The sequence below is a fragment of the Suricata suricatta genome, chromosome 1, assembly GCF_006229205.1.
Source record: "Suricata suricatta isolate VVHF042 chromosome 1, meerkat_22Aug2017_6uvM2_HiC, whole genome shotgun sequence".
Classification (NCBI taxonomy): Eukaryota; Metazoa; Chordata; class Mammalia; order Carnivora; family Herpestidae; genus Suricata; species Suricata suricatta.
The window spans coordinates 159,209,975-159,224,194 of record NC_043700.1 but is presented as its reverse complement, the minus strand read 5'-3'; the positions used below and the strand labels follow the sequence as shown (position 1 = coordinate 159,224,194).

At 34.4% G+C, this 14,220-nt stretch overlaps 1 long non-coding RNA gene across 1 annotated transcript; it reads right to left on the bottom strand.

Moving 5' to 3' along the window:
• Nucleotides 1-408: 408 nt before the first annotated feature.
• Nucleotides 409-2,721, bottom strand: LOC115285629. Its single transcript, XR_003905617.1, has 2 exons — nt 2,603-2,721; nt 409-535 (listed from the first exon to the last, which is right to left on the bottom strand). It is a non-coding gene; the product is annotated as an uncharacterized LOC115285629 (long non-coding RNA).
• Between the last annotated feature and the right edge of the window lie 11,499 nt (nt 2,722-14,220).

Genomic DNA, 14,220 nt, shown 5'->3' with positions numbered 1-14,220 from the left:
GTATCCTTTTCTTTGATAAAAATATCTATTTTTCTCTCCTCTATTATTGGATTCTTCTGTTTCTATCTTAGTCTGGACAATTAGCCCACCGAATTCTGATGTGTTATAGCTTAAATTATGTCTTAATTGAGGTGGGCACTCAATGCTATGGGACTCTGTCTAAATTATTGTTTGTTTGTTTCATATTTTAATGCACAATAACCAAGTTCTCTCTCGCATGCCAGGGGGAAGGATATGAACAGAAACCAAGTAAGATTTTTTTCTAATAATCTCTTACAAAATACTTTATAATAATCCCTAGGTTTCAGTAAAAGCTTATAAATAAATGAGAAAAACACAACTAATTTGTATTGTCTGCATGTTGTATTAATCATCTCAGACTTTTATAATAAAATACCAAAAACAGGGTGGTTTAAATAACAGACATTTATCTCTCACAGTTCTGGAGGCTCGGGAGTCTGTTAGTGTGGGTTGGGTTCTGGCGACAGCCCTCTTCCTAGCTTGCAGACTTTTGCCTTCTTGTAGCCTTACACAGCTGAGAAAGAGAGAGACATGTGGGTTTGGGTTTTTTTCCTTATGGAGGAACCTATCTCATTCTGAGGGCTCCACCATCATGATCTAATAACCTCCCAAATCTCCATCTCCGAATACCAGCACACTGGGAGGTGGAACTTCAACATCTAAATTTTAGAGGGACATCCATTAGTCCATGGCACATGTTTATGTAGGTCAGATGCATGTGAGCATCCATACATAGACATGCAATTTTTTCCTACATCTGTGCTTTATATTTGTATTACTTATCTGTCTTGAGCCAGGTGTGCTCAGGGCACCTTTGGAGTTTCTGATACATATTCAAGGTTAAGACCATTTTATAACAATAGTAAAAAAATATTTAGCTTTTTCACTTTATCAGTATTTGCACTGATGGTCCAAAAGCATAACCTGTAAAAACGCTGATGGTTTAGCATGAATCAGGACTGCAGTCTTTGTATGAGGAAGCACCGCTTATGTAATTGTTTGAGTTGTGACCTGAGGAACCATTTTCACTTAGAATGCCATTTTTCTTTAAAGAGCAATTGACAGACAAACTGGCTAACCAGCAGATATTTTGCCAAAAAGAAATCAATTAAACCTGTCACTTCAAGGAAAATAAGTGACAGGTTTTATTGCCAATGATAAAACTCAAGCTTTCGAGCAAAAGTTAGAATTTGGGATAACGTGTTTGTATCACTGTAAGCCTGACATCTTCAATATTTTCTGATGAGTTTGGTGATTGTATTAATGAATGTGGTGTTTTTATATTGTGTAATGAAATTGTCAACATTTGAAAGACTTGCATGACTTAGTGAAACAATACTTTCCAATCAATCCATGATGTCACAAAATTATACATGGGCACAAGTTTGATTCAAAGTGCATGGGGCACCTGGGTGCCTCAGTTGGTTGAGTGTAAGACTGGCTCAGGCCATGATCTCCTGGTTCGTGGGTTCAAGCCCTGCATTGGGCTCTGTGCTGACACCTAGCTCAGAGCCTGGAACCAGTCTTTGGTTTCACATTTCCCTCTCTCTCTGACCCTCCCCTGCTCATGCTGTCTCTCTCTCTCTCTCTCTCTCTCTTTCTCTCTCTCTCTCTCAAAAACTAAAAAAAAAAAAAAATTAAAAAATTAAAAAAATCAAAGTGCAAAAAGGACAATAAAACTAATGTATAAGAAACTGCTATAGGTTAGATTTTGGGGTAGTCTCAAGGGAAAACATCCATCATATTAGTCTCTTTTCTAACTATATATCTATAGGTGCCAGATTTTATTTATGGACAGCAACTGAAACATTGAAATACATTGAATACAGAAACAAATGTGAGTATTAGCTGTCTTCCATAAATCCAGGCATTAAAGAAATATGCAGAAATAATATATAGTACTATGCTTTTCAATGTTTTTTTGGTTTTGAAAATGCATTTTTATATAAATATATTACCCATAGGTGATGGGTTTATTATTGTTATATTTAAATAAATTCACTAACAAATAAATTTCTTAATTTCTCAGTTTTAATTTCTAATACAGAGACTATTATGGGCAATAATCCCCAAAATAAGTGATTATGTGATAGTCATTATTTTTTAAGAGTATAAAGGTTCTCTGTGACCAAAATTTAAAGAATCTCTTGCCTATAAGAAATCTGACTTTGTGCTCAATCTAACAGAGCATGCACACATCTTGTTCCACCAGCAAAAACTGCAAAGTTTAACCAGACTCTTGGGGAAAAAAAACTAATAGAATATTCTTGTATTTGCTCATTATCTCAATTGAGTTTATTTTATTCTCTACTTTTTCACAAGTTTTTTAAAGCTTTATCTAGAGACTTTGGTCGACCATCTATATTTCTAAAATGTGATCAGTACTGCTTTTTGTGTTTGTATGTGTGGATTTGTGCATGTGTGTGCTGTGATTATTAATTTAGTCTTTCCCAACTTGCATATGCTTTAGACAATTCATTAGACATTTAGATTGCCGGCATTTAAATTTCTCAATGCTCTTGGCCAAAACATTCATAAAACATCAACTTTACTATTTTTGGAAAATAAAATAGTAGCTTACCTGTAGTTGTTTTTCTTCCTGATCTTCTTTTCTTTAATTTTCTTTAAACATTGTTAGCCCACTGTTAGCATCACATACCTGCTGCCTATGAAAATTTTTGTAATTTTATAGTATTCAATTTTCAGATAACCAAAATAGTAAACCTAAGAATCACAAAAAGATAAGAGAAAAGAGGAAAAATCATCCTAGCCTTTACTTTTGTGAAACTGCTTTCCTGGCTTTTCTATGGCTGGTCTCATAGTGGGGTTTTTTTTTTTTATACCTACTTAATATAAAAAATTAATCACATTGTATTTTTCTACTTTAGTTTCTTTCTTTAATCATTCGCCTTCTCCATCAGATTATATATACTTGAAGAATAGATTTCATCCTCTTTCTCACTCAATTCCACATTCTAGTACAGAGTTTGGGATATAGACAGAATTCCATAAATGTCAACATATTCCATAAACAAATGATGAAACAGAGAATTGAACTGGATCATCCAATGTCAAAGCCAAGAAGATTTTTGCATATTTTTGAGGCATTTATCTCCTGAAACTTTCTTGGCTTCTGTTTGGATTTACCCACCACAGCAATAACCTGAAAAATGAATATTAAGCACCTGACTCGTATCTCAGAAGCCAGATACTTTGCAAAGATCTCATAGAAAACCCACATTGCCTTTACCTCTAAGGCTCCTATAAGCTAAACAAAAAGTTCTTGCCAGATAAATGTTCATCTTTTTATTCTTTGCTTTGAATATCATTGAAATTAGATCTGAATGACCCTGAGGGTTTTTTTTTACACAGTTTTGCTTATTAATGCTACATAAGTTGTTCTGAAGTGACTAACAATGCTGTGTGCACCTCTTTCTTATGAATAGGTACTAGGCTATTTCTAGGCTGTTTTTTCTGACTTTCAGGCATATCTGTGAACGATCAACAGGAAATAGCATAGTCTTTCATTCAAAGAATAATTTTTAAGTTATTCATAGCATGTGAGAATTATTGTACTCAATACTGTGCAGAAATTGTAGAAGAAAGATTGGCACTTACCATTCCAGTGGTGTCCTTGACCTTGGAATAGCATTTTGAAAATCTAGGAAATTTTAAAATTCCCCGTGTCCAGTCAATATACCAGATGAATTGAATTGAAATATTAGGAAGTATAACTCTATGATTAGTATTTTTAAAGTATCCAAGTGATTCTAATGTTCAGTTAAATTTGAGAACCTGGAGGTAAGGGAAGAAAGATAAAAATTACCACCTTCTGTTGACATCTAAGTGGAAATGTAGACCATGGGTTTTAATTCAAGCCTGCCTAGCTTTAGAAACATTACACCTTTCTTCCAGTCATAGTGAAAGAGAAGTGAGAGACAGAGATACATATAGTATAAGGTAAAAAGCAATAAAGTTAGTAATGTTTAATAGCTGTGTATTGCTATTATTTTGACTATTTCACAGAAGACTTCATGGTATAGTAAGTTTTTATTTTTAGTGATATAGTAAAAGGAGAGAGTAACAAAGGTAAAACACAAAGAATGGAGATATTTTTATGTATGTATTGACATTCTGAGTAATTCTGTATGGCTAAGAAAAATTTAAAAAATGAAATATTGACTGTTTATGGAGGCCAGGACAAGTCTGTAGAGTCTTAGGAGTTAGCTCTATTTATGCTGCTATAATAAAACACCACAGACAGGCAGTTTATAAATAGCAGAAATTTATTTCTCTCAGTTCTGAAGGCTGGAAGTTCAATAGGGTGCTAGCACAGTTACCCATGTGCTGTCTTCGGGATCATAGAGTTCTTATATCCTCATGTGGTAGAAGGGCCTAGGGAACTCTGTTAAAACTATTTTAAAAAGCACTAATCCCATTCATGAGGGCTGCAAACATATAACTTAATCACCTGCCAAAGGCTCCAATTTCTAATACTATCACACAGAGCATGAAAATTCCAACCCCTGAATTCTGAGGGAACATAGCATTTAGACCATAACACTAGTTACAGAGATTGAAAATTTCCAGTAGGCCAGAATTCTGCCTTAGAGTAAGGAGAGATGTCAAAACTGCCAATAATGATTGAAGTCATCTTTGTAGAATTAATATGTTAACCTGTGGAATTGAGTGGCAATGAATTGAAGAACTTCAGCAACTTGAGAGTGCAAAGTCTGATGAAGATAGAAAAAAAATCATTGAAGAAGAGCACAGTATGACCATATTGAAAGGTCATAAATTTCCATATACAAGGAGAACTTTACAGTGTTGTGTTATAACAGATGATAAGGAAGAGTGATAATATTGCTTGGTTTGTTGACAAGATGGTTATCGGTAACATTTTGAAATTGTACTATCAGAAAAAATATTGGAGGTGGGAACCCAATTGAATATTCTTAAGAATCCAATTACTAACAAGTAACAAATGTCAATGAACATAGACAATTCTATCAAGAATATTTACTGTCAAGAAAATAGAGAATGGTAAGCCAGTAAGATACCATGTTGATGGATGGATGATTTTAGAATTAAGAAATTATCCTTATTTTTTTGTATCTCTTCCTCACATACATAATTATTTCCACCTGCACCCATGTATTATAACAATCACTTTTATCATCTCTTTGCATATGTTAATAGAAACACTGTATTTCCAGAGCTTTATGTTTTTTATTCCTTTGTTTTCGTGTATATTTTCCCATGTAGGCTATAGACTTTTGAGTACAATTTCTATGTTTTATTAACTTCAGCAGTCATAGACACTCATCAGAGATCAATAAATGCCTAAAGACCTCTTTAATTATTTATTATACTTCTTGTAATTATTTCCAGTGTTACTCCATATAAATGTTTGCCAAAATGGTGGAAAGAAAATGAGAAAACTAAGATGTTAGGTTCTATTGTTCTATAGATGTATAAAAGTGCCATTATACACAGAAAAAAAATGTGGTGTTCATAGTACTAAAACATTATAAATATATAAATATATATATATTTTTTTGAGAGACAGAGAGAGAGAGATATATTGGTCTGGGGAGGGGCAGAGAGAAAGTGAGAGAGAGAGTCCCAAGTAGGCTATGGACTGTCAGCGTGGAGCCAGACTCAGGGCTCAATCTCACAAACTGTAAGGTCATGATATAAGCTGAAATCAAGTCAAACATTTAACTGACTAAGCCACCCAGAAGCCCCTAAAAATTGTATTTTTGACAAACTATTTATTTCTTCTTATCTATGTTTCATTGATCTCTATGCCACATAGAGATCACATGAATTTAGAGATTCCACTGACTTAGTATTGGAGCTGTTGCCTTGCTTTCTCAATAAATGGTGCCCTCTAACAAATGAAAAATGTTTTAAAAAAATAATGAAAAAAATACCTACATATGTTTGAAAAACACACTAAAACACTAACGTAATGTAGTATCAATCCAGGAACTGAAGTCTCTTCATGTTGACAAGGTACCCACAGGGAGGAGCTGGCTCTAATTGTATTAAATTGGTATTACATTTATATAACAAGGAGAGAGAGAGAGAGAGAGAGAGAGAGAGAGAGAGAGAGAGAGACAGAGTCAGAGACAGAGAGACAGAGAAAGATATGTTGGTAGAAAGAAATTTAGCAAGAACTTACAAATAACAAGATGACAGACTCCTAGATTGATGAAAGAACATTGGAAATGAGGAAGCAGAGTCATCATCATTTACCATCAGCTCCTTGCCATGTATGGTTGGATGGAAAGTGAATGAATTGAGATAACTCCCATCAGCATAAAGTCTAGGACACTGGCATGGTCCTTACTTAAAATGATGTAACAAAGACAGCAACAGATTCTATGTGGCAGTTTGCTATGCACCCATTATCTATTGACTAGGATTGTCTTTGCATTGATAGAAAAATTCAAGGGAGAAAATAAGGTTATATTTAGAGATGAAATCTATATTTAGTTTCACAGGCTTTCATTAGTGATTGAATGTGGACTTTTCTGTAGCTGATCACTTATATTAAATGTTAGTTGATTCAATACTTTCAAAAACAAACAAGTTATTGAAACTTTCTTATGTGCTGTAACAAACTGTTCTCATCTTTGTACCCTTAGGCCTCCACACTATGTTCATGCATAGTTGATACCCAAGAAAGATTACATGCACAAATTTAAATTTAAATTACAGAAGTCAAGTGTAAATATTTGAGCAAGAGAAAAGTTGTGATAACTGTGGTGTATGAGAAAGAATACTCTTCTATTTTTGCTGCAGGATGTTCTAAAATGATGGGATAAGGCAGTGACTGTCAGGGAAAATGTTTGTGTAGGTGAAGAATTGTGGAGTATAAGAGTTATGATGATGGCAGCACTAGGTGGCCAGTTGGATACAAGGGGAAAGAAAAGCAGATTATAGAAGACAAGGCCAAGTTTACTAGACACAGTAAGTCATTGCACGTCATTAAAAATTACGAGTAGTTCCAGCTTGGAAGCAAAACTATATTGCGTATGTTTCCAAGACATGGTCTCCTGAGTCACGGTGAATGTTGCCGGGCTGTCATAGTGCTGTAACTGGAAGCTGTACGATGGGATGACAAATGTCATTGGACTTCCTGGGTTCTGAAACGCAGTTCAGCCCTTCCCAAATGCGTGACACTGAGAAAGTTGCCGAACTCGTTTTTACCTCCATTTCCTCGTCTATAAGAAGAAAAAATACATCTGCGCCTTCCAATGGCTTCTCAGGATCAAATATTAAAATCTTTGGGATGAATATAGTTGAAAACTAACCCAAGGAAGCTTTCAACAAGTATTAGCCATAGGAGTATGTTTTCATTTTCATATCAAATTCATGGAGAGGTTACTTCCTTTACTCTCTTTATAATTTTATTTACTCCTGAGCTTCTGTTTTTGTCAAGAGTAGACTTAAATTACTCTTGACCACTATAAATTTAATAATTTCAGTAGAGAATGAGCATACAGTATTTAAAAGTTGTCTTCTGTCTTGTGCTGGTGAGTGCTGCTGAAATAAGTCACTATATCTTTTTCTCTCTTAAAAACAGAAGAAAAAACCCTCCATTGTTTCTCTAGTGAGATGATTGCATTTTCTCCACCCAATCTCATTTTGGTAGCAGTTAACCAGCTGTGTAAGCTCTTCACCAAAAGCTGGAGACCACTTCATGATCACAGGTCTCCATCAGTTTTTCAGCATTTATTCCCATAGCATCAGATTGATTGGGGCTTTAAAACCTCACATGACCATTACTTTAGTACCACTTTAGTACCATGATGGACCTATGACTTCTCTAAGGATCTTGGAATCCTCCAGGTTATAACACAAGAATTGGGATAAAAGTCCCCACTCAGCTAGAATTTATGACATATGAATCTATGTGAAACAAATATGGAGACCTTTCTTAGAGATTCCCACTTATGCTTAATCCTATTACTCATATCTCTGTCCCTGGGGGGAAGGCCCTTCTTTTGAGGAAAATTCACTTTTGCTTTCTCTTCTCATGTAGTTAGTAAAACAGGTAATCTGACAGACATTCTTTTTTCCAATTCTATTTAAATTTTTATGAAAAATTTTGCAATGAAAAAGATGTATGTGCTCCAGTCTACTATCTTAGTACCTTCAATTTTTACATTCAGGCCAAAACTCTTGGATTCATCTTATACTTCTTTCCATTTTCCACCTCTTTTATCCAATGCATCACTAAATCATTTTTCTTTTGTTCTAAATAATGCAGAATCTGACTGGTTCTCAAATTTCCACCTTTATACTCTATCCCCTTTCTTGACCACTGCAATATCTCTAAAATGTTACTTAGCTTTTATTCTTGCCTCACATTAAGTCAATTTCTTACCCTACCATCCTACTCATCTCTTTTAAAGCATTGTCAGGTCAAGTGATCTCCTGGCTCAGATTCCTTAAGTGGCTTCATATTTTATTAAGAGTCTTAGACAATCCATACTTTACCAATGCTATCACCCTGGCCACTCTGTACACATTCCTGTTTTCTTATTCAAGTCACACTGATCTTTCTGCTGCTTCTTAAACATGCCAACCACTAGCTTCTGCACTTGTTGCTGGAAATTTAGTTGCCCAAAGATCTGCAAGTTTCACCCTTCATTTCCTTTAGGTATTGCTTAAATGTCACTTTATCAAAAAAGATTTTCTTCAATTTCCTTTATAAAATTGAATCTTCTCATCATATTCTTCATTCACTTACCTGGATTTATTTTTCTTCATCGTGTTTATTGCCTAAAAACATGATTTATTGCATGATTTCTTGTTTATTATTGTATTCCCTCCACTATGCAAGTTCCCATAGAGAAGAATTTGTGTAATTTTGCTGACTGTAATATTTCCCCACAGTTCAAGAGGCGCACTCTATGTTCTTAGCACATATTTGTTGAGGAAATGAAACACTCCTTGATTTTTAAAACCATTTTTCTGAAACCATAACCATCAAAACAGCCTTTTCTTATAAAAATATCAACTGAGTTCTCATAAGTCAAAATATAATTTTTAAGACACACAGAAGTTTAAAGAAATCTGTTTTAAAAGCTTTAATTACTATTATCTTTAAGATGTAATGAAAAATTCCACTTGTCTGGCATAATCTGAGCATTAAATCAAGTGCTAACTCACTAACAACGTTATGTTATGGTCTTTCATTCTTGGGGCAAATAAATTCCCCTAAGAAAAAGGACACCTCTAGATCACTGCAGGAAAGTATGAAGGGCAAGGAAAAAAAAAAACAAACAGAAATAGAAGGTTTCTGTATCCTGAGAAAAATATAGGAAACTAAGGAGACTGGTCTCTCCAATGTCCTTCACAGTTTACTGAATGAGAATCTAGTTCCTAAGGTCAGGTTTCTACTGCTGGAGAGACTAAAAAAATGCCAAGGATCTGAAGCTCTTGGAATTAAGTAGGAATGAATCTCTGACACATCAGACTTTTAATCAAAGCAAAACAAAAAAATATTATTTGCTTTTATTCTCTCCAAGTACCTTCACACAGTTCTAGATTCTTGCAGTCCATATACCTTTCAAGATAAAGGCATATATTCACTCATGTGGAAGATTGATCATTATTGCCTGAAAATCAGCATATATACAACCATTAAAGTCCACCACTTAAAATATCTAATCACAAAAAATATTGGCACTGTCACAGAAATCTCTAATTTGAGTCCAAAATCAATGTATAGAGAAGTGTTGATTGGCCTACATGAACGTTTTCTGGTGTTCTATTTCATTAATATACATTATCTTTTGCTGTAAAGCCAACTTGGTTCATTTTTTCCCTTTCTTTGTTAATAAACTGTGGTTGTGTCTTGTAATGAACATTCCTGTAAACCATCTGCCAGTTGTCTCACGGCTCATTACGGGCTATGGGCCACTCTGAGAAGCCACCTCAGGTGACATTTTAAACTGGTACATGCAGAGAAAATCACTTTTTATTATTGAGATCAAATTTTGGAAAACAGTAAAGCTCTCCTTCTTGTCATCAATATCTGAGAGAAAGGAGTGGTCAATGAGATAATAATCATCTATAGTTCTCATTTTGATGTTATAAATGATAATTCTCTACATAAACATATCTCTGTGTTTTTGTCTGAGCTAAAGAGATTTTTTCTTTATTTTTTAATGTTTATTTATTTTTGAGAATGGGAAGAGGAGGGGCAAGGAGAGGAGGACAGAGGATCTGAAGCAGTCTCTGTGCTGACAGCAGAGAGCCTGATGTGGGTCTCAGACTCACAAACCTTAAGATCATGACCTGAGCCGAGGGGCGCCTGGGTGGCTCAGTCGGTTGAGCGTCTGGCTTCGGCTCAGGTCATGATCTCACAGTTCGTGGGTTTGAGCCCCACGTCTGGCTCTCTGCTGACAGCTCAGAGCCTGGAGCCTGCTTCTGATTCTGTGTCTTCGTCTTTCTCTACTCCTCCCCACTCATATTGCCTCTCTCTCTCTCTCAAAAAAGAAAAAAAATAAATAAACATTAAAAAATACAGTAAAAAAAAAAAAAGATCATGACCTGAGTCAAAGTGGGACAATTAACCAACTGAGCCACCCAGGTGCCCCAGGGGATAATGTGTTATACACTAAGACTGTTATGATTTCTAATATATTTTTCATTTCTTAATTATTAAATTTGTATTTCCATATTACCTTATTGTTTTACAAAGTGTTGGAAATATTCCATAAGGACTAGGAACTTGACATTCTGACATTCTTCCTTGATGAAATTGTGCACCTAGAGACCTCACCAACACAGACATGAGAGTTTCTTTCCAACATAGGCTACCATATATTCTCTTTCTGGTTCAGATTTTCCGCTCTTAAAACTCTGCTGTCTCCTATGTATATTATTTCTTTTTGGCAAAATCAGAATTACTGCTCTAAATGGCAATCTGTCATTCTGTTGCCAGTTAATAAGTTAACTGTGGTCTGGGAAAAGTGTAAAAAGTACATTTTCGTTTCTTTTCTTTTTTTTTTTTTTTTTTGGTGCAAAAAATGTAATTTTATTAAAGCATGAGGACAGGACCCATGAACAGAAAGAGCTACCAAAACTGTGTTCTCAAAGAACAGATCTTAGAAGGAAAAGAGCATCCAAAGTGTTTCCAATGAGCAAATGAGATATATTAAACTCATAATTCTACTCAGATTATGTCATGATTCTGCTTCACAGCCATGAGACAGATCCATAATTTAGAAGAATGAAAACACCTTGCGGAAAATATGTATGTTTTTCTTCTGGTGGAAATGAAGTTTTTAAATTGTCATGTTATTACTAGAGAGCGGATAACTTTGTTTGATTGATGAAAGTCATAGGACAGGGTATTTAAAGAAATGGTTCCAGTGTAATGAGCATTGAAAAGAAATTTTGAAATTTCAGTGAAGGAAATCTTGACACAAAAAAAGTTTTCTCTTTGTATTTTACTAGCTGCTTAGAAACACCAACATAATAAGCTCCTCAAGATACTATACTACTTGACAATATATTTCTATTTTTATTTATTTTATGAGGCAAAATACTGAAAAAACTACAGTTACAAGAAACATTGGTAATTTCTTTTGAGCATCATTGTGTAATTGTGTAATTGATTTTTGAATGATGTGGAAGCACACACATATGCCCATACACAGAGAAAGAGAGAGAGGGAAGGAGAGAGAGAGAGAGAGAGAGAGAGAGAGAGAGAGAATACACATGTTTTTAGAATGATATTATTTGTTTAATGATTACTGGGAAATAGTATTCTTGAAGGAATAAGTTATATTAAAGAGAAAAGATGGTGCTTTTCTTGCAGGGTCAGATGATGTATGATATTTCTATACATGCATGGGAAATATTCTTTGCTGTAATGAGATTTAGTGCAAAAAATTAACTACTAATTAACCCAAAACTCTGGCCTGAGAATCTTGAGACCACACAGCACACAGCATATGGTTCGTCCTACTGTAGCACTATAACTTTATTGGTTTATGCTTCTAACATATTCCAAGTTCCTTGAAGGGGAGATGTCGTATTTATCACTTTTTCAATGTAGTACTGAAAGGAGGCACACACCATCTTAAGAATTTGATTCTTTTATCTTCTCTACTCTCCAAAAATATTTTAATATTATTTCAAAAATCTAATGCTAAGTTTTGCTAGAAATTCCAGAAGTGTGACACTGCATTCAAGGGACTTTATTTCTTTGTGATGCACTTATTGGTGTTTTACAATTCATCTTCCTCTATCAGAAAGTAAATATTAAAAGCCAAACACAATTCACAACATGCAAAATGAATGATTTAGTTTATAAGAGCAGTAGAATCTTAGGTGAATGCTTTATGTCGAGTTTGATGCAGCTTTCTCTTACACTTAAGCTCATAGCTCTTATTGGCAGGCATTAGTAGCTTCTCTGAGTCACAGGTGGAGACATCTACCTGAACACAACTGCTGCCAAGGAATCCCACAGAGAACACATTTCAAATTCTTGACTCAGCAAGAGATTACCCAGACTGGAAAATACAATTTGGAGTACTTGGCTAAGGGTGCATATCTGTGAATTACAAGGTGCATCAGAGAAGAGCTGTGTGTTTTTTCAACCTTATCAAATAAATAAATTTGATTATTAGCACCTACTGCTGTTGAGAAGGCCAACTGAACAAGGCCAAACCCCAGAAAAAAATAAGACCCTTTAAATTATCCTTCATAATTAGGGTTCCAAATAAAATGAGAGGAACTGTCTGTAAAGGTATTTCTGAAAAAGAAGAATATACTGAATTTCTAAGAAATGGTAAAAAAAAAAAGCACACTTTAGGGAAGTGTGATGGAATCTTCAAATAACTTATAATATAATAATAGTGTTAGAGAAATAGTATATCCAATAATTATAGAACCATTATGAAACCATGCATTTCATAGGATACTAAATTATTAGAAAACATTTAAGTACAAGATACATTTGAAGATACGCAAATACAAAGGAAATCCTCAAAAATTCCCTATTCAGAGATCTACCTTTTTTTATTTTAAGTGTACAGGTTTGTAATAAACAGGTACACTTACATAGAACAAAGAGACACAGGGAAAAATGATACTTTTCACACATTCACACACATACACAGAAAATCAAGTTTCCGATTGGCTCAGGTGAATCTCTAGTGTCATAGATGTTCTGATGATTCTTTCCCACTGGCTTCAGATAGCTGTTAAAAACTGCTATAAATCCTTATTCTTGGGCATAAAGGCTAATTACTATCATAGATTAGGAATGAATTTTCCTCTTCCCTCTGTGCCACAGTGGGTTATTATACAATTAGCTACATAAAAGAGATGTCATGCTTTATCTCAAAGCATTAATTCTTGTCCACAATGAGAAGGAACCACATTATTATTAGTCATTTGTGTTGTGATTCACAACTGTGCATGATATCTATGCATTGATCAGTAAATGTGACTCGAAAGAATGTCTTGGGAGATAAAAAAAAAAAGTAATTGCTTAAATGAACTTCTCAAGCATCATAAGAGGGCACTGCAGAGTAGATGACACATGGATGAAAGGGTTCACAAATGAGTCTCCATTTAGAGCTTGACTCTGTGACTCAATGTCATATCTGTGTTGGAAAATTCCAAGACAGTATCTCTTTAAATATTGTTTCTGTCTTGTTCTTGTTTTCTGTTCCTTTTTAGACTTTAGAACAAAATACATTAGCTCTTTCATTAAGTTGCATATAGCTACTATACTCTTTTTTTTTCTCCTTCTATTTTAATGACCATGCTTCAGTCTGGGTATTTTCTATAGTCTTTTCAAATTTAAAAATGTCTTCTGCTCAGTTTATCTAAAAGTTAATTTCATTTGTTAATTTCTTCATGTTAACCATCACATATTTTAGTTCTAAAATTTGAGTTTATGTATAGATTCTATTATTCTGGTGAACTTTCACAATATAGTATTTATTTTCTTGAACATATAAATTGTTATTTGTGCCCATCTCTGAAAGGTCCCATATTTGGATTACCAGGGTTTCTTTGATTGTCTACTTTTCCTTCCTGTTTTTTGATCTTGTCTCCAAGCATGCCTTGGTAATTTTAAATCCATGTATAGGAAAGCATTGTAGAAACTCTAGATGACATGATCTTCACTCAGAGGATTTTCTTTTGGAAAGTCAATCA